This window comes from Salvia miltiorrhiza, chromosome 1 (assembly GCF_028751815.1).
Source record: "Salvia miltiorrhiza cultivar Shanhuang (shh) chromosome 1, IMPLAD_Smil_shh, whole genome shotgun sequence".
Classification (NCBI taxonomy): Eukaryota; Viridiplantae; Streptophyta; class Magnoliopsida; order Lamiales; family Lamiaceae; genus Salvia; species Salvia miltiorrhiza.
In genome coordinates, this window is record NC_080387.1 from 297,933 (window position 1) to 323,389 (window position 25,457).

The window sequence follows — 25,457 nt, forward strand, 5'->3', positions numbered from 1 at the left end:
TCCCGAACTTAGAAAGCCGTGGACAACTATTCATAATAAAACTCAAGTTCGTAGTGGCAGCTTAAAGCTCAAACTTAAGGTTCTAGTCCTATTGAACTAGACTCTTATTCCCCAAGGTCTACATACAGACAGTCGAACCATATTTTCTTATATAACTTGTAGTCCTAAAGACATGAGCAACAGTCCAAAGGCGTGTATACTGAGCTATAACAACTCTTATGTCGTCGTCAAAAGCTATACTAAAATCCTGATATGCCCGGGTAGTCTCTGCTGGGGTCAAACACGGAGCTCTCCTAACCATCGGAATAAGCCTGAACTTAACTATCTTTAATAGATAAGGGCAAGTCTGAGTCTTCTTATACGTAAGTAGACGTAAAACTCTTAAAGGTACAAGGTTATGAACATACTACGCATAACAAAACATAAGTTTCATTAAGACAACTAAACTTATTTTTAAGGTCTTCTATTCTAGTGGACTCGGATCCCATTTCCCATGTATGTCACAAATATATATATAACCCGCAGACAATCAATTCACGCCTTTTTTTTATAATCTATCGTGTAACATAAGTCGATTCGATGTTCCATCGTGGGTAAACATTCGAATGTAGAGACTTATGCTTAAACCTTTGATGCAACGTTTGCCTTGAATTCATCTTGTATCATCATTCCGTGCTTTTCCTTCAACGCGTACATGTCTTTTCATTTCTCTTTGTAGTTCAAAAGAACCATTGTTTTCTTGTGGAAGTTGAAATGCTCTAAGTTCTCTATCATTCTTCTAAATCATCACTTCAAGAATCTAGATTGTAGAGATATCCTACTAATCCAGTAGTCTATGTTCTTTTAGAATCGTGATCATGCAACTTATAGCAATCTATGTTTTCTGGGGAAAGCATGTGTCAATTCTCTATCATCCTTCTTATTATATCATCATAACTGCAATGATATGCCATGAAAGGCAAAACATTCAACATTTTAATGAAAGGCAAAACATTCAACATTTCATCATAGCATGCTCTTTACATAAACATCTTCATGAAACAGTTTAGAACAATAACATCTTTAAAACGTTGTAATTGCAGTTACCTTTTTCCTTGATTGAGCACGATGCAATGGAGTGTTGAGCGGTGTCGTATGATCCCACATATGTCTAGTGAATCAAACTAGACTTTTTTTTTTTTTATATAATAAGGTTTCTAGGGCCAGAGCAAACGAACTGCTCTGATACCACTCTGTCACAGCCCACTATCCCAATGACGGGTTAACCGGGGTTATGACTTAGGGTGAACAATAAGAAACAGAAATTTAAGGGGATTTGCTAAGTAACCAACATTAATAACAACAAACTAGTGATATATATATATATATATATATATATATATATATATATATATAATCACTTGGGTAATTTACAAACGAGCCTACCATAACGACTAGACTTCAAATGAAAGTTAATCAAGATGAAGTAGTAATAAGTTCAAGTAGAAATGATAAATAAGTCAGAGTATTTGCAGCGGAAAAACGTGTGAGTTATGCATATGGAGATGCATACTCAAGGTTTCATTACATAACCATAAAAAGGAAAATCCGCTCAACACCGATCCATTCCATCGCCTGCTCAACCTGCACATTTAGAAATACATGCAGGGCTGAGTATAAAAATACTCAGTGGGCACGTATGCCTAGGTATAAAAATACATGCTTCAAAACTGTAAATTGTCATGCCATCATAAACAGTACAGCAAGGGAGTTTTTCGCTAAAAAAAAGGCCCAAGCTTACTAAATTCATTTGTGACTCTTAAAGTTCATCTGCAGACTAAGTTCTCTTGTAATCTATCATATCTGGAACTTTGTGCCGGAGAGGTGGCCACCTCTCACGGTCACTTGACCGGCCAACCCGCTAGATGACTCACGGTCACTGGTGTACACTAGTCCTGGCAGGATAGCTATCAACTGCTCAGGATCCGAATTCGATTGCATCATTGGCAAAGCCAAAGCAGATAGATATCATACTAAAATTTAAACATTTTATGACAAGACAACAGTTGTAATATTTTCCAGTTCAAAGATTTGTAACGAAATAACTTGTTCAAAGGTAGCATTAAACTCGTTTGATAGATATATAAAACTGAAATTAACAGTTAAATCATCTCATGCATTCATTCGTATAAGAGGCCTACGACACGCAGGGGATCTCTATATACGTATAGTAAAAGTAATGCCCACCTTATTCGTTCCCACAACGGGCGTAGAGTTACTTCCCTCTTTAGCTATCACTTCCCGCCTGAACCTTTATTGACGAAGAATCGATAAGTTTCGAGAAGAAGTCGTGAAAGATGGAGGTTGATCTCTAAACTAAACTATCTCCTTTAATGATTTTAGGGTTCTAGCATCCATATTAATCTTGTCTCGTCTCGTTCAAAACCTTAAACTCAAAACATTTATCACATAACTAACATTTAGGTTCGAAACTATTTATTCGAATATCAACATGCGCATCAACCATAACTCATTCTACTCATGCCATCAAGTCAGATATTCCGTCATTTAATAACAATCATATAATATTACATAAACAAATTATGTCATCATAGATCATGCTTTCTCATACTTAAAACAATTTAATCTTTTTCAAATAAACCATATTAATAAGCCTTTTGAAAAGAATTCATTAAATAAGAGTTTAACTCAAAAATATTTTATTTTAAAGTCCACTTATAAAAATACTTGAAATAAATGAACTCCATTTAAATAATTAATTTAAAGGTTCATATGTAATTAAATTAATCAATTAATCAAGCTCAATTTAAATTAGATAAATAAGAGCTCAAATGATTTAAATAAATACAAGCCCAAATTAATTAGATAAATTAGGTCCATTATATATATATATTTTTTTTTTTAATCAAGGCCCAAACATTTAAAAATTAACAAATGCCCAAAACTTTTAAATGAAATAAGCCCATTATAAATAAATAGAACATGGCCCTATAAAAACAAGCCCAAATACTTATTAAAATTGGCCCAACACCCGGCCCAACCTCAAACACCCTAGCCCAAACCCTTCTTCTTTTCTTCCCCCCTTCTTCTACCTAAGCTGCGCCCCTCCCCCTTCATTCTCGTCTCTCTCTCTTCTCCCAAAACACACACACAGCACGCTGGTCTCACTCTCTCTCTCCGGCAGACAACGGCGACAAAGACGCCGCGACGCCTCACCTTGACAACGGCGAAAAGTATCACCGCCGCCTCCCTTTACTTTCCGGCAAGACCTTCGCCCCTCAGCCTTTGTTCTCCCTCTGTTCTCCAGCAACCGCGGCGGAGCCACGGCCGCCACCCTCTCCGGTCTCCAGCGAGCAAAACAGACGGCCACCACCGCCGTCCGCCGACTCCTTGACAGACGAACAGCAGCAGCCCTCTGCAACCCCCACAACGCACGCCCTCATCTCTCATGCTCTCACACGCGCACGGACATGGCGTAAGCCGCGCCGCCGCCGGAAACAGGACAGCAAACGCCCCACCGCGGTGCGCCGCCGCCTGCTCCTTCTTTCTTTCTACGCGCCGAACGGACAGCAGTGATGAACCGCCGCCGACCGCCGCGTCCCTCCCTCTCTAGGCCGAACAGTAGCAGCTCCCGCCACCACCGTCGCTCCCTTCCATCTCCGACTTCACACTCACGATAGAGACAACATCACCGGCCCTCAATCCACACAACAAAACAGTTCAAGACTCAACCTTTTCTTTTCTTTCTTCATAAACATGCTTTACATATATGTATATACAAGAACAGGTTGTATGCATATGTATTTTGTAATGAAATTGTCATTTGTTCAAAAGTCTTTCAATCCATATGTGAATATAACATAAGAGCAAAATTGTTGCCTGCTATCCATTAGAGATTTGAATACTGGAAAAAAAAATGCTTTACTGAATTTGGGGTGCTAACCGTGAATAGAGCTAAAATGGGCAGAGTGACTTGTAGATGAAACATTGAGAGCTTTCCGTTGAGGTTGTGGAGCATGAAAAAGGATCTCACATATTGCTTTCTTTGAAATCTAAAAGATGGACTATGGAAGGAAATCAAAGTTCACAGCTTACCTTGTTCGGTGGTGTTTTGCTTGGTATAAAAGAGAGAGCTTTGAGTTGTGGGAAATGTCAAACTAATATGGCGCATTTGATTTGGTAGAAAAGTTAGGATCTGCATTTGATTTGGTAGAAAAGTTGGGATTGATAGCCTGACTTTTGGGAGCTGGAATTGGGCTGTAGTAGGTAAGTAGGGTGGCTGATGGATATCATAGGGGTATGGGTAGTTGAGGTTTGTTGATTTGACAAATAAAATTCCTCAGGATAAAACTATCGAAACTGTAAAAATTCTTCAGGGTTGGCTAATTAAAAACTCGTGAAAATGCTTGAATGCTAAATTAAATAACCACATAGGCTCACTTCACAATTAATAAAAATCCATATCTAACACTCTAATGTTAAATCCTCATAAAAAAAATTAATGGACTCAAAATATATATTTTGAGTGCATCGTCCATTGAAAATAAAAATAAAAATAAATTATCACATATATAAATCATCAAATTCATATAAGTTCGTATTTTATTAATGGATGCTGAACCCTAATTACCAATAATTAAGCCTTTAATCAGTGATTAAAAGCCGGGATATGACAGGGTTGAAGCATATGTGTTTGACTGATTTAATCAGATAAGTATCTGTTTGTCCTTGGGTCACAGAAAATCTACCAACAACTAGTAGATCGCAATGATTCAAATAACAAATGGCAATTAGGCAAAGTGTTTCAATAATTTGCCAAACAATTGAAAATGAATAACCATAGGGTAGAAATGAATTGACTGAAAGGTCGAAACGAAATGACCTAATAGTCTGAACCCGTTTGGCTTTTCAGATGAAGGTTTAAAATATATAGGTTTAAAGACCCATATATGACGACTACTGAGATTTTGGCCATGTGGACTGGCCAGGTCCGACACAACTACTTCTCAGTCATTCGGAAATACTTTTCCGAACTTGGCAATTCTTGTTCCTTGGCTGCAAAAGGTATATTTGGTCTAAAATCACCACTTTCTTCTTAATATCTTGAACATGTCCTTGAGAATATTCTAGAGCTTCTCAAACTTGGAGTCTGCCTCCTAGTTTAATGCAATCCTTAAACATTTTCTATAGGCGAAATAAGGTAGGCTCGACCTTACTCAATAATGTTCCTCTATATGATCTTAATGTAGTACTTCTAGTACTTAGTGTTCCTTCACATAGCGCTTGAAATGCAACCATATAATTTGAAGCACTCTTCCGTGTTATTGCAAAAGACCTTCTGAATCATCACGCATTCAATAAGGAAATAGCTTTTGCTCATCTGAGCACCTTATAGGGTATGTGTCTCCATGTGTAATACTAAGTCATGGAATGACCTTAGTCAATGCTCTCATTACGGCTACCAGATTAAATACATAATCCATGACGTTCTAACTGAGACGATGTCCTCGATAGGTTAAGGTATATATACTTATCTGGAGTATATCCTTAGGGTCTCATTAGAATCTTAATTCATTTGTTCCAGCATTGATCCACTGTCGGCGCTTCTAGCTATTATTAAACTCTAAACCATCTTCGAGAACTTCTCTCGTCTTATACACTTGCGTAAACTTTTATGATCAATCATAATGGTTGATAACTGCTAGTACCCATATCACATCTCGTCTTTCCAATTCGTAGTAGGTGATCGTAATCAATAGGGATTCTCAGTCATGTCCTTATCTATTGCGATAGGTACTGTAAGTAGAATGGTTCCGAATATCTGAAACTATAAGCTGATAGCTTTAATCGTAATATTATAACATCATATACAAAGCATTTTGACCCCTCGTAAGTCTAACTCTGAAGTTCATACATGAATCATGAAGGTTATCCTCAAGCCATAGCTAGTGATAATCGAGGCTAGAAGCGAGTCTCAGCTTATTAGGGATTAGCTAACTGATTACATCAGTTGCACTCATCACTTATAAGCAATATTGTACTTAAACTATCATCGAAGGCAATAGTCGATTAGGTGCTCCGTCTTGCGTGAACAACCTGAATGAAGAACTATGCCTGCTTCAGTGATTCGTGCGTGACACTCTGCTTGCACTGCTTTCATTGGATTCTCTTCCTCTTTCTTAGCTCTTCACCATGGCTATAGTGAAATATGACTGAGTTCCTAGCTTCTATTGTTCTTTTCGTAACAGTGATCATGCATTCTTAACGCATCTAAGTTCATTGAGATATCTAATCAATCAATAATGCATAAACTTGAATGTAAGTATCAGTACATTCATATAAAACGTGAACTTCTCAATGTTTTAAAATCATTACCACATTCTTTCTTGCTGAGCATGACGATGTGATGAAGTGCTGAGCTTTTGTCGACTGACTCTTTCATACTAGTGATCATACTAGAAAAATTGGTTAACTCTAGGGTTCAGAGCAAATAAACTGCTCTGATACCACTCTGTCACGACCGGTCCTAATTAAGGATAATTAAGCCGGGAAATCGTGGCTAATGGAGGGAGATTAGAAGCGGGGTAGAAAGGGGAATAATCAAACAAGAAAGGATCGTATTTCATCATTGTTAACAACATGGATATCTATAATATAACAGAGTTTTTGTCGTATAGACTCAAATAACTAACAAGTTCGGATAACTCCGACTTATCCAAAATAACATAAAACTTTTGAGTACGCAGCGGAATAAGGTTCTGATTACATGTATGAAGACATGTAACCCTAGAGTTCATTAATACATAATAAGACAAAAGAATCCCGCTCGTCACTTCATCACCATCGGCAGCTGCTCAACCTGCACATTTAGAAATATATGCAGGGCTTGAGTACAAAAGTACTCAGTGGACACGTATGCCTAATTATAAAAATACATGCTTCAAAACTGTAAATTGTCATGCCATCATAAACAGTACAGCAAGGGAGTTTTTCGCTAAAAGGCCCAAGCTTACTAAATTCATTTGTGATTCTTAAAGTTCGTCTGCAGACTAAGTTCTCTTGTAATCTATCATATCTGGAACTTTGTGCCGGAGAGGTGGCCACCTCTCACGGTCACTTGACCGGCCAACCCGCTAGATGACTCACGGTCACTGGTGTACACTAGCCCTGGCAGGATAGCTATCAACTGCTCAAGACCCGAATTCGATTACATGATTAAAGTCACATCAGATAGATATCATACTGAAATTTAAACATTTTATGGCAAGACAATATTTGAAATAACTTCAATTAATTTAGTCGTGAAATAACTTGCTTGAACGTAACATTTAAACTCATTTGATATATATGAAAGTAATGCCCACCTGATAGAAATTTTCTGTGGTACAGTAGCTCCTTGACTGATTATTAATCTCGTGTTTGACCTTTATTACGAGAATATAAATAAGATACTGCTCGAATAAAATCCTCAATTAATGAGAATGCGTAATTTAACTATGCATGACTCATATTCCGATAATTATTATTCTGAGATAATAATCTGGGAAATTCTATTATAAATCCTAATTGTCGAAATAAAATAATTTAAATAAGGCTCGTCACATGAGGTCGGATAGATTATCATAATCAATCCGTTCTCATCGGGTGTTCTAATCCGTCAATTAAATAAACCCCGTTCCTCGTAGTCAATAGAAAATAAATACTTCAACTTATTCGCTTTATAATCTCATAATTAATCGGGCTTAATAAATAAGAACAAGTAATGTTATAAAATTAAAAAAAATAAAATAAAATAAAAAGGCTCAACATAAGGCACATAAGAATCACAATCAAACATCATCAAAACATGCTCTGCTTTTACACTGACTCAACTTCAAAATTTAATCTGTTCTGACTCCGACATCTCCTGGACTCGAGACTCATACCGAAAGAAAGATCTTCGAGTCTAGTTTCATATAAAAAAATAGAGTCGAAAACTCCAAGTGGTTTGAGAGATATGACGTTTTTACCACGATCTACCATGTTCGGCAGTTTTGAACAATCGAAAACTTGTATTTTTGAAAAATAGTAAACGTTGTCAAACTGGGCTCAACTTTGGTGGATATCTAAATAACACAATAAGGTTAATACCATAAAAATTTGGAAAGCTAGATCACCCAGGAAGCTACTGAAATAAATGACTCTTTTCTCTGTTCTCTGAAATTCTCAGTAGTAATGTGCAGTTTAGGTTTTGCATTTTAAAGAAGTATCATACGAAGTTGGAATGGCTTGAAATTTTACCAGGGTACTCAAGACTCATGTAGGGACTTGCTATAAAATTTTCAAAGCTGTTAGACATCGACAAACCGTCGATCACAGTAGGTCAGTAGGCCTACGAAATTCATATTTATAAGTCCTTAAAAATAATTTATATAAATCAAGAAATAATAGTTTAATCCCAAAAATATTCATTAAAAGTCCATCCTAATTTAAATAAAGAACGGACCTCATTTAAAATAAATAGTCCCAAACTTGTTACGCACATATACTAAATCTTTCACGAAACATCCTTTAAAATAAACTTTGATACATAGAAAATAATTCAACAACTTGAGCTCTTAAGGGGTTGTTTTACAACAGACACCAAATCTATCTCGGATCTCCAAATGAGGCTCCAAAAGACATTCTGGAAACTAGACATTTCAAGGATCATTCTCCAATTTGAATCGAATGAAAAACAATTCAAACGAGCAAGATATGCCCTCTCAAAGATGGGTATTTAACAAGCAAAAATCTGTAAATTTCATATTTCCAGATTACAACCAAGTCAGTGGGCTTTCTTTAAAAATTCATATCTCCCTTTACAAAACTCCACTGGGAACCCCAAAGGTCAATCTGGAAACTAGGGAGAGATCATAACACTCTCCAGTTGGATTTACTCTAAGAACCTTCATGGTTTAGAAGATATGACTATCTAAAGTTCAGTGCACAAAAAGAGTTCAAGTTTGGCAGATTCAGAACATAAATCGGAAAAACCACTTTAAGCTTCACCAAAAATTCTAAAACTGAACAAGTAAGTTCCCAACATGTCAGTGAATATTCAGTAGAAAGATAGGCTTGAGAATCAAATATTTAAGTCGGCCTTTCCCACCTCAAAGTCGTAGGTTTGTAAAATCTACTGGATGGTACATGGAATAAGAACTAGATTTCAAGAATTTATACCGGTTGTTTCCCTTACTCAAAAATGGTGAGGCCGATGTCAAAAGGAAGATACGGGAGTCTAGAGTGACATATTCAAGTTTCAAAGGTTTTCACCGATTGAAACTTTACTTATGATCTCCCAAAGATTGTTTACCAAAAATGTATTCCAGATGGGCAGTGATGTTTACAAATTCATAAATAAATCATGCGAGCTCTAAATATTCTGAAATTTTACCAAAATATAGAAAATGTATGAAAGATGATACACAATTAATTTGAGAATTTTTGGGAACCGTTTGGATGATATGCAACTGAATTCAAAATAAAGAAGCTTAGTATATACCTCTTCAAGTTACAATTTGGAGTTGGAGGAAACTCTCTCTCCCTTTCTCAACTTCTTCTACACGTTTTGGTGAGGGAAGAAAAGACTTGATGGCTGGAACAATATGTGTTGTTGCATAATTGAGTTGGTGGTGAAAGTGGTGGGGAAAATGGTGGTGAAAGTCAAAAAGTAGATTTAGTGGTAAAATGGAGTGGGGAACAAAATTAATGGAAAGAAAAAGAGAAGAAAAAGAAAGGAAAAAAAATGTAGAGGAGAATTATTGATGTATTTTCTCTGTCTCGGTGATTCTGTAACTGTAAGATGGATCGTGTGCTCGTATATGCTTGATACTGTTTATTTAAATAAATCTCGTATTTCGACATGTGATTTCTCGCTTAAATCGATAAATTATAAAATGAATCTAAATTAAATCCGTAGATTTAATTCGTTTGTTGTTCTAATATTTAAATTAAATCCGCAGATTTAATTAACTCACGAGTCAGAAATAAATCACGACTTGAATAAAGATAAAATCTAATTTCATCTTGCTTAAATAAATAACGTGACTTTGCTAAGTCAGTTATAACTCTGAAATAATATCATTAACTGCTTTAACAATATAAATTCAGGATCATAAGCTTAATTCATATTAGGATAAAAACCGTTTTCATTCACTGATGAACAAAAATAAACACTCATTACTAGATTTAAAATATATAAAAGAGCGGGTCACTACATACTACCCCTCTTAACAAAAATTTCGTCCCGAAATTTGCATATTTCTTCTAAAACAGTTCGGGGTATTTCTCCTTCATTTTGTCTTCAAGCTCCCACGTTGCTTCCTCTTGTTCGTGGTGTCTCCATAAGACTTTCACTGATGTGATTGCCTTATTCCTGAGTTGTTGTACTTTTCGATCTAGAATGGCCTCTGGTCTTTCTTCATAGCTCAAGTCTGGACAAAGGATCATCTCTTCTTGGTGGATTATGTGCTTTGGATCGAAAACGTATTTCCTGAGTTGTGATACGTGGAAAACATTGTGAACGTTTCCAAAGCTTGGCGGTAACGCCAACCTATAGGCTACTGGGCCTATTCTCTCCAAAATCTCATAAGGTCCTACGAATCGGGGCCTAAGTTTTCCCTTGACACCAAACCTAGTTATCCCCTTGGTAGGAGATACCTTTAGGAAGACCTTGTCTCCTATTTCAAAACATAACTCAGTTCGACGTGCATCAGCGTAAGATTTCTGTCTATCTTGTGCCTCTTTTATTCGCCCTCTGATCTGGCGGACTATCTCAACCATCTCATTGACCATGTCTGGTCCTAAAACTTTTCTCTCACCCACTTCATCCCAATAAAGCGGTGATCTACATTTTCTTCCATACAATGCCTCATATGGTGCCATATCGATAGTTGCCTGGTAACTGTTATTATAGGCAAATTCAATCAACGGCAGCACTGCTTCCCAACTTCCACCTCTGTCTAACACCACTGTTCTCAACATATCTTCAAGGGTCTGAATTGTCCTTTCAGACTGCCCATCTGTCTGCGGGTGGAAGGCGGTGCTGAAATTTAGCCTCGTGCCTAACTCCTTCTGTAAGCTCATCCAAAATCTAGATGTGAACTTCGAGTCTCGATCTGATGTGATTGACACGGGTACACCGTGTAAGCGTACAATCTCTCGAACATACAACTGAACAAATAGTTATATCATTTGAACTTTGTTAGAGTTTCTCAAATTGATGAAATTATATTTTTCGTTTATTATAATGAATTTTAAATTTTTAATACGTTTTGTATGAATAAATAGTTATATCATTTGAACTTTAATGAACAAATCTCATTTTTTAAATGAACATAACTCAATTTTTTCCGTCTACACCATTTCCACTTTCCTGTGTTGCCTGTTTAGGGTCCTCAGATCTAGAATCTCTTCCTTCCTCCACCTCTGATTTTTCTCCAAAATGTAAAGAACTCCTGAAACTCAAAGCACAAAGCGAATGAACATTCTCTGCCACTCTGACCATATCTGCCAATCATAAAAGCCATATCGAATGAACAACATAATCATGAGTTGGAACAATTGTTACAGACACTATCAAGAGGCAAAATGATAACAATTATATTAAAGAACACTATAAAGTTCGTAAGAAATGCTTCAGCGTTCATAGAAAAGATTTATCGAACTGACAAAATATCCAACATTTTTTTTAAACAATGCCTTCACAAAGTAATCACATAATTGATGATAAATGTAACACCCCGTTTCCTCGTAGCTATATTTAGAGTATTTTTGAACTTAGATTTAAGAAGATTCATGCCGGATTGAGAAAAAGAATTTATTTTAATTCCAACAAAAATTATTTACAAAAGCTTTGGTAAATTTAGTTATTAAATTTATATGCATTGCATATTTATTTAATTTAACATTCAAGTATTTTCACGAGCTTTTAATTAGCAAATCCTGAAGAATTATTACAGTTTCGGCAATTTTATCCTGAAAGATTTTTACAGATACAATTCTTTTATGAGACAGTTTTAATTGTCAAATCATCACTCACCTCACTTAGACTCCCATCAAGAGCCATGCTCCTACATTTAGTTTTTTCAACTTTTAGCCACACTTGGCAATTGGCAGCCACCAACTCCCCTCCAAACTGAACTACACGACAGCAAATCTATTCTTGCTGTTGGTCAAATGGGTTATCATATAGGCTACTGTTCACAGCTCTTGCCAATTTCCATGCAAATAATATCATTGTCAAAAGTTACTGCCATTGCCATTGTTTTCAACTAATACTGCCATTGTTTTCAACTATTACGGCTAAGTTTGCCTATAAATTGAGCTTGCAGCAACATTTCATTATTCACCACCTCTTCCACAATTTCACTCACCCCATTCTCGCAAGAAGTAGGAGGTTCACTCTTTATCTCATCAGCCAAAAGTCCTCCTTCCATCACACACTAATAACTATAGCTAGCAAGCAACTCAAAATGCAAGAGCTCTCAATCCACTGAGATTCAGCAACACAGCAGAATCCTTATAAAGGTTTCACCTCCAAATTCTACTCTATAAATTGTAATGTTTCCTTTCGTTTATTCACAGAGAAACACATATGCATACATTCATTTATATATATATATATATATATATATATATATATATATACTCATATATGTGTTTAAGCAAACATATCAAATGTTTTACAATGATGAAAATCGAAAATGAATAAAAAGAAGAAGAAAAATAGAGTCTTGAAGCTTTGTCTTGCTTTAATTTCGAACCTTAATGTGGTTATTGGCTGTATGAGTCGAGAGGAGGGATGCGATCGGCGGCGGTGGTTCTCCTACTGCTGTCGGCCGGAAGTTTCAGAGAGGGAGAGATGGGCTGGGTACAGCTGAGGGTGTCGGCGATGGTGGCTTGGCTGCTGTCGCTGGACTGATTTGAGAGAGATCTGAGGGAGAGGCGGCGAGGCAAGGGCTTGTCGCCGCTCTGAGCCGGGTTTGGGTAGAAATGAAGGCGGCGACCTTCATCGACTGGAGGCGCGTTCGCCGAAGACCGATAGAGAGGGAGGTGCAGCCTGTCGCTGTTGCTCCGGCGAGCTTCCGCGGCGGCGGAGCTTCTGGCGGAGAGGGAGAGAGAGGTTTTAGAGTGAGAGCCGAGAGAAAGATTTGAGAACTGTGAGAGAGAGAGAGAGAGATACGCACGGCAGTAGAGGGAGAAGAAAAGGGTGGTGTTGGGCTAGGTTTGGAGTTGGACAATTGGGCTTTTGTATGGGCCGATTTTATTTGTTTTATTTTCTGTTGGGCCGAAAATATAGAGGAAAGGGAATGGGCTTAAGTCAGTTTGGGCTTGAGTTTTGGGGCTATTTTTGTTGGGCTCGTTTAAATGATTTTAATTTGTCTGGACTGCTCTTTTTAATAAACTGGGCTACGAAATTTTATAAAAATATGAGAGTGTCTTTTATTTAATTATTTTAAATGGGCTACGCAATATTTAATTAATTTGACTATAATTAGTTTGATTAATTATTTTAAAGATGATTTGCATAATAATATTATATTATTATTATGTGCATATTTTAAGTGATTACTTATTATATGCTAAGCATGACATGCATTTGCATATGCATTTTTGCAAATAAAAGTACTCATGATTTAAATTGGTTTTCATTAAATCAAATTATTTATGAAAATCGAATAAGGATATTGTTGGTGTCCTTAACTCAAGAATTTAGTTTTCAATTATTTATTTACTAAATTTTGGAAACCCGGCGTGATGAATCAAGTATGTTTAGTACATCCACTAAGACTTTAAGTTAGCTTCACGAGACCTATTAAGAATAGAATTTCTTGTAGGCTTTGTGACCAGGGGGATTAGCGCTGCTTTCCCAAGACAAGTTATATGTGTATGATCTTCAGGCTTTGCCTATCCAGGTGGGCTTACTTTCCAAATGTATAAAGTATGATTGAGTTATTAAGCTCTAAATGTTTCAATGAAATGCAAATTGTTTATTTAATAAAATGCAAACTGTTTATCCAATAAAATGTTTATGTGCACTCTGCTCTGTTTAAGGCTCGCAATTCATGGATCGATCGAGGTTCTCTTATGGCCTAACACGTTATTTGAGAATTGTGTACACTTGTTAGTTGTTTCGGTGGGTTGATCTCCATCGGGCACTAATTCATGTAAGAGGCGTTATAAGGGTGCTTGCTGGATGTGTTCCGAAGCATGTAATGTAAGGGCCTGCCTGGGTAGCGTCCCGAGGTCAATTCAACTTGTCTGAGTTACGTCCTCAGGGCAAGTGCAATGGGAGAAATGGATTCGTCGGTGGCTAAAAGGTCCGGGATCACAGCGAGTAACAGAAAGGGAGTGTGACATGTGCGCACAAATGAAAGAAATTATTTTAACATGCTTAGAAGTTCTTTCAATTTAAAACCTTCTAAGTCATGTCAAGTATGATTGGATAAACTGTCTTTACGAAAATATGAAATGTTTATGAAAATGCTTGCCCACTGAGTACATTAGTACTTAGCCCAAAAATACTTTCAAATGTTTTCAGGTTGGCTGGCCGGTGCTGACGGGACTGAGCTGAGGCTAGGGTTCAATTCCTATGTTAGACTTCCGCTGTAGCAATTACTCATATCCATCTTTTGTTTTCCCAACTTAAGATCTTCATGTTAAATTTTAAATGATATATTTGATCGAGCTTAGACTCTTCACTACTAAATTTATGCCAATGAATGTCGGTTGTCAGAAGCATGAAACAAAACTTGTGATCCAAAGGGGCATAGCCTGACTTTCTATCCTATTTCGGGTTTTAACAAGGTATTTCCCTTGTTTATTTCTATGAATTATTCACACCTCGATTATATTTATTCCTTCAAGAATTGGGGTGTGACAATAAATCAATTATGTGATTACGTAAAAATGATCAAATAAGTTCACGAACGAATACAACATATTTTACAAAATGAGAGAAAAAAATTCAAATTCCTAGATATTTCACCCATCAATTAGAATCAAAACCTAAGACCATTAAAGAGTATTGCAATCATAGATACAAGAAAACATAAATAGGTACATCAATCTACAATTGTCTGACCAGAATAGTGCGCTAGAAATTCAGTCACAAGAGATCCTCGCCGTCGGAAAAAAAAAATCAAAAGCATGTTCGATGAAAACCTCTTTTAACATGAGAACTAGGATTCTAGGAACCACATCTTAGCCTTTAAATTTGAAGATCTAATGGCTAGGATTAATTTGTTAAAATTAGTTAGGTCTGTGGGGTCTCGAATAGGTGTATGGGGGGGGGAATACACCTATAGGCTAGTTTTGACTATCTACCAACCTCAATCAGAGGGATCTCAGTCAGAGATAGAAAAGAAACTTTGCATGCAAACCAGACACCTGTTTAACCGAAATAGTTTTGACCAACAGGGTTGACGACTGATACTGAAGGCTCTTCAGTAAAGAGTTATCAGTTAAGTCACTAGAACTTAACTGATCCACGTAAGGGCTTCAGTCGTGTTTGCAACGATAGAGATGATATCTCTATTTCTTACTATCAGAGGATAGTTCAGTCAGATTGATATCACACGCAGCGGAAATTAAACTTAGTTTCGAATAGCCTCAGTGGAGCAGATAGTTGGATTAGGGTTTCTCTTTGCTGTTAGTCAGTGTTCAGTTTTATCAATTGAAATAGCACAGTTATGAATGTAAAACTGAAAGCTGTAAATAACACAGAGACTTTTACGTGGTTCGGAAAAACTCTTTCCTACATCCACGGCTGGTTGATCAGACCAACAATCCACTCCGCAAGTGCTTGCCTGGTGCACTGCAAACCGTAAACTGAAGATAAACTCTCTTCAGCACCTACACACCTCGCGTAGGGTTTCCCCACCTACACACCTCGTATAGGATTTCAGCACCTACACAACTCGCGTAGGATTTCCCTGCTAAGCACACCTCGTGCTCAGACTTCCCTTTCAGAGTTCAGAGTACCTTCCTGAACTCCGAGTCACTCAAACACTCTTATGGGGGAGAGGTTTAAACGAGTGCCAACTATACTTACAAAGAACAAGTTCTTTGAAGCAAGTTTGACCTTTGGCTTCTGGGTACACAGAATATATGCCTAGGGTCTAAGAGAATGTATGTAATCAGCAGTGACTGATTTTGGCTTTGGAATTCTCTTCTTCGATTCAAGCTTTGAGCGGTTAAGCTTTAGGCTGAGTAGCTATTTCGGCAGAGCTTCAGCTGTGACGCCCCAATTTTATTATTAAATAAAAAGAAGTACTTTGATTAAAATAACAAAATTTCAATATTTAAAAATAACTAAAAACCCCAAATTCAACTGAGAACAATAAAATAAACATCATAAACTAAAAGAGTCTTTATTCCAATTGAAAAATATTATTCTTCTTTCATCTTTGACCATCATTCGCCCCGCCTCTCATCGCCCGAGTCATCTCCTGAAAAAGATATTGTTTTGAGGTGAATACAATAAACTCAGTGGGGTGCATTTATCCATATTATAAGAATTACAACAAAAATATAAGTGCAAAGAAAACTGTCTTGCTCTTTCATATTGCCCGAAAGCAATAACTTTCTGTCTCTTAGCCCGAAGGCTATAAAATTTTCTGTCTCATATAACCCGTAGGCTATAACTTTCTGTCTCATATAACCCGTAGGCTATAACTTTCTGTCTCATATAACCCGTAGGTTACAACTTTCTGTCTCATATAACCCGTAGGCTATAACTTTCTGTCTCATATAACCCGTAGGTTACAACTTTCTGTCTCATAGCCCGTAGGCTCTGCCTGCTTCTCACACATATAAATTGAGTAAAACGTATAATAAGGATAAATGTTAAATGCAACGTTATAACCCCACCTTTACTTCTCTTTGACACGTGTGAAATAATTAAAGATTAAGTCTTGCGCGCCTCGCCTAAAAATAAATTATGAAAACGTAATTAAAAATATGCTAAAATAACGAAAGCACAAGAACGTGAATCTATCAAATATGAACCACATTTCTTTTCCTACTAATATATATATATATATATATATATATATATATATATATACCTTTCTAAAATATTCGAAAATGTATGCTTTAAAGTTAAAGTTCATTTATTAAAAAAAATGATTTAAACGAAAACTGTGAATATATATATATATGTATATATAACTCTAACTATAATATAATACGTATATATATATGTTGAACAACAAAAGTAGAGAATTTTGGTCAGCTAATTAAATATATACCTATGCGTGTGACTTTTATAGGAGTTAGAAACATGTAAAATATATATATATATACATATCTATAGGTATCTGCATAAAAGAAATGAAAACATGAAAAGGCTAGTTTCCCTAGGTCATAAACATGCATAGTACACGTAGGCTACTCTATAAGTACTCCATATACATATAATAGTACATGTCATTGAAGTAAAGAAAATCTGACACAAAAGAAAGTGTGATGTCAAGAAAAATAAAAAGTAAAGATGTCTGCCTACTCTTTCGCAGAACGGAGGAATACAGGACAAAACAAGGAAGAAGAAATAAAGGAGAGGGAGGTTTACCTCACCCCGCAGAGAGAAATCAGAAGCTCGGTGTGCTTTGGTGTGAGGGAATATGGATGTAGAGGCTGCTATTTATACAAGAAATTGGAGGTCTATTTCTGGCAGAAAAATCAATTAAGGGGATCTTTCCATAGTTTAGGATTTGCTCAAGAAGGAAAATTAGGGTTCATGTCATGGACGAGAACCAAGTAGAAATGCAGAAATTTTGCTGCTCTTCTTTGGGCCAAAAGATGGGCCCAGAATTTGAGAGGAAAAGAGTTTTCATCCAATGATGTTTATTTGGGCTTTAACAAAGTATAATTGTTGGGGCTTTAGTATAAAATAATAACCAACATAATAATAATAACATTAATAATAATAATAATAATAATAATAATAATAATAATAATAATAATAATAATAATAATAATAATAATAATAATAATAATAAAAATAAATGCTTAGAATTTTTTTATGATTAAATGCTCATGCTCAATGCAATAACTAGGCGCGACTTATAAGACTTAAAATTTTAATTATTGAAAAGAATTAAAGAAGATAAATTTTTTTGTATTTAAAAAAAATATTTTGGGGCACTACATCCTTACCAACTAAAAAAAAAATTTCGTCCTCGAAATTACTTACCTGAGTCAAAAAGGTGAGGGTATCTAGATCTAATGTCATCCTCCTTTTCCCATGTAGCCTCATTATGGTCATGCCTACTCCACTGAACTTTGACTAGAGAGATCTCTTTATTTCTTAACACGTGTATTTTCCTATCCAAAATAGTGGTCGGGTGCTCATCATAAGTTAAGTCCTCATCAAGCTCCAATTCCACGTGACTCACAATGTTGCTCGGGTCGTGGACGTATTTCCTCAAAGTCGAGACATGGAAGACGTTATGTATCGACGTTAGACTTGGCGGCAATGCTAACCGATATGCAACTTCACCAACTCTCTCGAGAATGTCAAAGGGTCCAATGTAACGAGGTCTTAGTTTTCCTCCTTTGCCGATTCTGACAACTCTTTTCATTGGTGATAGCTTCAAGAAACCCTTATCACCCACTTCAAAATGAAAATCCCTCCTTTTTGAATCTGCATACGACTTTTGTCGGTCTTGGGCTGCTTTAATGCGTTCCCAAATTTTATTGATCACGACTACCGTTTTCTCCACAATCTCGGGTCCCAAAATTCTCTTTTCGCCAACCTCATCCCAATGTAGTGGTGATCTGCACTTTCTCCCATATAACGCTTCATACGGGGCCATGCCTATCGACGCCTGATAGCTATTGTTGTATGCAAACTCCACCAAAGGAAGTTGCTTCTCCCAATTTTTTCCAAAATCTAACACACATGCTCTCAACATGTCTTCAAGTGTTTGGATTGTCCTCTCCGATTGGCCGTCGGTTTGTGGATGATAAGCCGTGCTGAAATTTAACTTCGTACCCATAGCTTGTTGCAAGCTCCTCCAAAATTTTGAAGTGAATCTCGTATCACGATACTGTGACGCCCCAATTTTCTTATTAAATAAAAAGAAGTTCTTTGATTAAAAACAATAATATTTCAATATTTAAATAACTAAAACCCAAATCCAACTGAGAAAAGTAAATAAACATCATAAACTGAGTTTTTATTCTAATTGAAAATAAAATATTATTTCTTCTTTTATCTTGACCATCATTCGCCCTGCCTCACATCGCCCGAGCCATCTCCTGAAAATAATATTGTTTTGGGGTGAGTACAATAAACTCAGTGGGGTGCATTTATCCATATTATAAGAATCACAACAAAATATAAGTGCAATAAAAATTGTCTGCTCTTTCATTTTGCCCGTAAGCAATAACTTTCTGTCTCTTAGCCCGAAGGCTATATAACTTTCTGTCTCATATAGCCCGTAGGCTATAACTTTCTTTCTCATATAACCCGTAGGCTATAACTTTCTGTCTCATATAGCCCATAGGCTATAACTTTCTTTCTCATATAACCCGTAGGCTATAACTTTCTGTCTCATATAACCCGTAGGTTATAACTTTCTGTCTCATTTAACCCGTAGGTTATAACTTTCTGTCTCATATAACCCGTAGGTTATAACTTTCTGTCTCATAGCCCGGAGACTCTGCCTGCTTCTCACACATATAAATTGAGTAAAACGTATAATAAGGATAAATGGTAAATACAACATTGTAACCCCACCTTTACTTCTCTTTGACACGTGTAAAGTAATTAAAGATTAAGTCTTGCGCGCCTCGCCTAAAAATAAATTATGAACTCATAATTAAGATACATTTAAATCGATGAATGCACATGAATATATATATATATATATATATATATATATATATATATATATACTTGAATAAAAACTGCACATATATATTTTTATATATAAACAAAATTCTTTTCTACTACTTATAATTAAAAATCAGCATGTGTATATATGCGCTTACGAAAAAAGGAAAAGTCAAACTCTTAAAAATAAACATATGTATCCACTTATATATATATATATATATATATATATACACACACGTAGAAGACTCCCTAATAAATATTTATGCTTAAAATAAATGAAAAGTTAGATATAGGACACTCATGTTTATAGTATAAACTAGGAAATCATTACATATTATGTATATATATACTTAATACATATGCAGCAGTAGCATGTTAGGATTAGGAGAAAAAAAAATAAATCAAAAAAGAAACATTGCAAGACTATATGTACGAAAAATCTGACACAAAGCTGGGGAATAAAGAAAATGGCTGAGTGGAAAAATGAGATACTGTTCTTCTCTTTGACGAGAAAGAACCGCAACACAAATATTAGAAAAGAAGCCACAAGATAGAGAGTTTACCTCACTCAGGAGAAGAGTTCGGTGATTTTTTATTTTTAAGTGTGAGAAATGAGGTGAAAGGAGCTGCTATTTATACAAGAGGTTGAGGGTTTATTTTTAGAAATAGTATCAATCAATTATTCTTCCCATGACTTCACAAGGAAAGCTTCACTAGGGTAAAATTTTGCAGCTGTAACTTATGAACGAAAATAAAATAAAATCAAGGAAGTGTGCAAAACCTTATACTATTTTTCTTCGGGCCCAAGAAATGGGCTTCATAAATTAAAAGAATTGGATTTTCTCAATAGATAGCTATTTGGACTTTATAAAAAAAAAATATGTAATATATAAAAGAGAAATTAAAAATATAACTATAGAAATAATACTAATAGGTAAAATAAATAATGCTTCGAATTTCTTATAATTAAATGCTCGTGCTCATGCAATATCTAGGCGCGATTTATAAGACTTAAAATTTAATTATTGAAATAAATTAAAGAAGAGGAATTTTTGTACTAAAAAAAATATTTTGGGGCTCTACAACCTTACCAACTAAAAAAAATTTCGTCCTCGAAATTACTTACCTGAATCAAACAAAAGAGGATATCTAGATCTAATGTCATCTTCCTTTTCCCATGTAGCCTCGCTATGATCATGTCTACTCTATTGAACTTTGACTAGAGGGATTTCTTTATTCCTTAACACGTGAACTTTCCTATTCAAAATGGCTATCGGGTGCTTATCATAAATTAGGTCCCTATCAAGTTCTAGCTCGACGTGATTCACAATATTGCCCGGGACATGGACGAATTTTCTCAAAGACGAGACATGAAAGACGTTATGTATCGAAGTCAAGCTTGGCGGCGACGCTAATCGATATACTACCTCACTAACTCTTCGAGAATATCATAGGGCCTGATGTAACAAGGTCTTAGTTTTCCTCCCTTGTCAAACGATCTATTCCCACCACCTTTCCTGAGGGAATTCTTACCTTTAAGGGTTGTATCAGCTTTCGTAAAATCTCCTTGCGATAAACGAATGCGAAGCACTGGATTCAAAGAGTACTATAGCAAACTTGTCCAGAACGGGTAAGATACCTAACATAGTTCGAGCCTCTCCATCCATCTCTTCCTGGTTCATGGCATAAACTCGTGCCTCTCCCTTGTGGGCACCATTATTGTTGAAGTTCTGGTTCCTTCCCATATTGTTGTTGTTGTTGCCGTGATTTCTTCCCCAGTTATTGTCCTTATTCCGCCAAGTCGGGACATTGTTGTTGTTCGGGACATTCGTACTCCATGCTTCTGGGCAATTCATCGCCATGTGTCCTCCTTTGTGACATCGGAAGCATACGTTCTCGCCAGATTTGCACTCTCTGAAATGGTAACGCTGACAACGTGGACAAAGAGGTTCGTGCGGCGCCAATTCTTGGTCGTCTCCCACATTACTCCTTGGTTTCTTTTCTGACTGGGAGTTCCTCATTTTGCCTCGATCATCCCAGTGCCTCTTTTCTCCAGTATGTCGAGGTCGAGCCACAGAGTTGTCCAGTTTCAGGCGTGATACGACTGCTTGGGCTCGTTCTAAGATGTCCGAGTATGATGTGATGTTTAGAGCTGTTAAGTGCCCTCCAATCTCAGGGCGTAACCCATTCTCAAATCTCCAAGCCTTCTTTTCATCGGTGTCCACCAAATGGGGAGCAAAACGGCCTAGTTGGGTGAATTTTCGCTCGTATTCCAGAACAGTCATGTTTCCTTGCTCCAAGTTCATGAGCTCTATCTCCTTTTGTTTGCGAAAACTCCTTGGGAAAAACTTCCCCATCACTTTCTCCTTGAACGTTCTCCAGGTGATGGCTCTCATCTGCTCTTCAGTAAGGGCAGCAGTTTCTGACTCCCACCAGTGTCCTGCATCGTCTATTAGTTGGAAGGCTGCACATGTCACCTTCAAATCATCCCTACAACGTATGTAGTTGAAAATGCGTTCCATCTGGCGCATCCACTCCTCGGTCCCTATGGGTCCTTCATTCCCTCTTAGAATTGGCGGTGCCATGCTTCGAAATTGAGCTACTACTCCATTTCCACCTTCTGCTTGAGGTTGATGCGGTTGCTGAGGCAATACTCCTCTCAGTGCTTGTGCAAGCACGTGGGCCAGCGTATTAACATCATTTCGATTTCGATTCCTATTCCCCATCGATTGAGTGGCTTCGCTATCAGATTCCTCGTCTGCCGGAGGTCTCCTGTTACCCCTTGTTCTGACCATAATCTAAAATAATGCAGTATATAGTAAGAGTTGTGCGATAAAAACAACGATAGGTACTAATTCTCATTGATTCTAAGAGATTCGTCGTCCCAATTCGTGTACACGTGTTGGCACCGCTGTACTTATTCTACAGGTTTTGCGTGTTCTAATCATCTAGATAAGTAATCTCGAGGACATGAGAAGAAAAAAAAAAGATAAAATCTAACTTCATCAAGAAAACTTAAAGCATCATAAATATACTTTTGACTTTTACCTCACTCGGTAGCAATGTGGCGGTTGCGATGATGGTCATTTTTCATAAAAAGATTTTTATTGCAAGTCTACAGAAACGTAGACCTGCTCTGATACCATACTGTGACGCCCCAATTTTCTTATTAAATAAAAAGAAGTACTTTGATTAAAAACAATAATATTTCAATATTTAAATAACTAAAACCCAAATCCAACTGAGAAAAGTAAATAAACATCATAAACTGAGTTTTTATTCTAATTGAAAATAAAATATTATTTCTTCTTTTATCTTGACCATCATTCGCCCAGCCTCACATCGCCCGAGCCATCTCCTGAAAATAATATTGTTTTGGGGTGAGTACAATAAACTCAGTGGGGTGCATTTATCCATATTATAAGAATCACAACAAAATATAAGTGCAATAAAAATTGTCTGCTCTTTCATTTTGCCCGTAAGCAATAACTTTCTGTCTCTTAGCCCGAAGGCTATATAACTTTCTGTCTCATATAGCCCGTAGGCTATAACTTTCTTTCTCATATAACCCGTAGGCTATAACTTTCTGTCTCATATAGCCCACAGGCTATAACTTTCTTTCTCATATAACCCGTAGGCTATAACTTTCTGTCTCATATAACCCGTAGGTTATAACTTTCTGTCTCATTTAACCCGTAGGTTATAACTTTCTGTCTCATATAACCCGTAGGTTATAACTTTCTGTCTCATAGCCCGGAGACTCTGCCTGCTTCTCACACATATAAATTGAGTAAAACGTATAATAAGGATAAATGGTAAATACAACATTGTAACCCCACCTTTACTTCTCTTTGACACGTGTAAAGTAATTAAAGATTAAGTCTTGCGCACCTCGCCTAAAAATAAATTATGAAAACGTAATTAAAAATATGCTAAAATAACGAAAGCACAAGAACGTGAATCTATCAAATATGAACCACATTTCTTTTCCTACTAATACATATATATATATATATATATATATATATATATACCTTTCTAAAATATTCGAAAATATATGCTTTAAAGTTAAAGTTCATTTATTAGAAAAAATGATTTAAACGAAAACTGTGAATATATATATATATGTATATATAACTCTAACTATAATATAATACGTATATATATATGTTGAACAACAAAAGTAGAGAATTTTGGTCAGCTAATTAAATATATACCTATGCGTGTGACTTTTATAGGAGTTAGAAACATGTAAAATATATATATATACATATCAATAGGTATCTGCATAAAAGAAATGAAAACATGAAAAGGCTAGTTTCCCTAGGTCATAAACATGCATAGTACACGTAGGCTACTCTATAAGTACTCCATATACATATAATAGTACATGTCATTGAAGTAAAGAAAATCTGACACAAAAGAAAGTGTGATGTCAAGAAAAATAAAAAGTAAAGATGTCTGCCTACTCTTTCGCAGAACGGAGGAATACAGGACAAAACAAGGAAGAAGAAATAAAGGAGAGGGAGGTTTACCTCACCCCGCAGAGAGAAATCAGAAGCTCGGTGTGCTTTGGTGTGAGGGAATATGGATGTAGAGGCTGCTATTTATACAAGAAATTGGAGGTCTATTTCTGGCAGAAAAATCAATTAAGGGGATCTTTCCATAGTTTAGGATTTGCTCAAGAAGGAAAATTAGGGTTCATGTCATGGACGAGAACCAAGTAGAAATGCAGAAATTTTGCTGCTCTTCTTTGGGCCAAAAGATGGGCCCAGAATTTGAGAGGAAAAGAGTTTTCATCCAATGATGTTTATTTGGGCTTTAACAAAGTATAATTGTTGGGGCTTTAGTATAAAATAATAACCAACATAATAATAATAACATTAATAATAATAATAATAATAATAATAATAATAATAATAATAATAATAATAATAATAATAATAATAATAATAATAATAATAATAATAAATGCTTAGAATTTTTTTATGATTAAATGCTCATGCTCAATGCAATAACTAGGCGCGACTTATAAGACTTAAAATTTTAATTATTGAAAAGAATTAAAGAAGATAAATTTTTTTGTATTTAAAAAAAATATTTTGGGGCACTACATCCTTACCAACTAAAAAAAAAATTTCGTCCTCGAAATTACTTACCTGAGTCAAAAAGGTGAGGGTATCTAGATCTAATGTCATCCTCCTTTTCCCATGTAGCCTCATTATGGTCATGCCTACTCCACTGAACTTTGACAAGAGGGATCTCTTTATTTCTTAACACGTGTATTTTCCTATCCAAAATATTGGTCGGGTGCTCATCATAAGTTAAGTCCTCATCAAGCTCCAATTCCACGTGACTCACAATGTTGCTCGGGTCGTGGACGTATTTCCTCAAAGTCGAGACATGGAAGACGTTATGTATCGACGTTAGACTTGGCGGCAATGCTAACCGATATGCAACTTCACCAACTCTCTCGAGAATGTCAAAGGGTCCAATGTAACGAGGTCTTAGTTTTCCTCCTTTGCCGATTCTGACAACTCCTTTCATTGGTGATAGCTTCAAGAAAACCTTATCGCCCACTTCAAAATGAAAA

General features: G+C 36.2%; 1 long non-coding RNA gene across 1 annotated transcript; it reads right to left on the reverse strand.

Annotated features, from left to right (window-relative positions):
- Positions 1–6,597: 6,597 nt before the first annotated feature.
- Positions 6,598–10,112, reverse strand: LOC131007192 (uncharacterized). The gene is made up of 2 exons (XR_009095952.1): positions 9,524–10,112; positions 6,598–7,424 (listed from the first exon to the last, which is right to left on the reverse strand). It is a non-coding gene; the product is annotated as an uncharacterized LOC131007192 (long non-coding RNA).
- Positions 10,113–25,457: the final 15,345 nt, after the last annotated feature.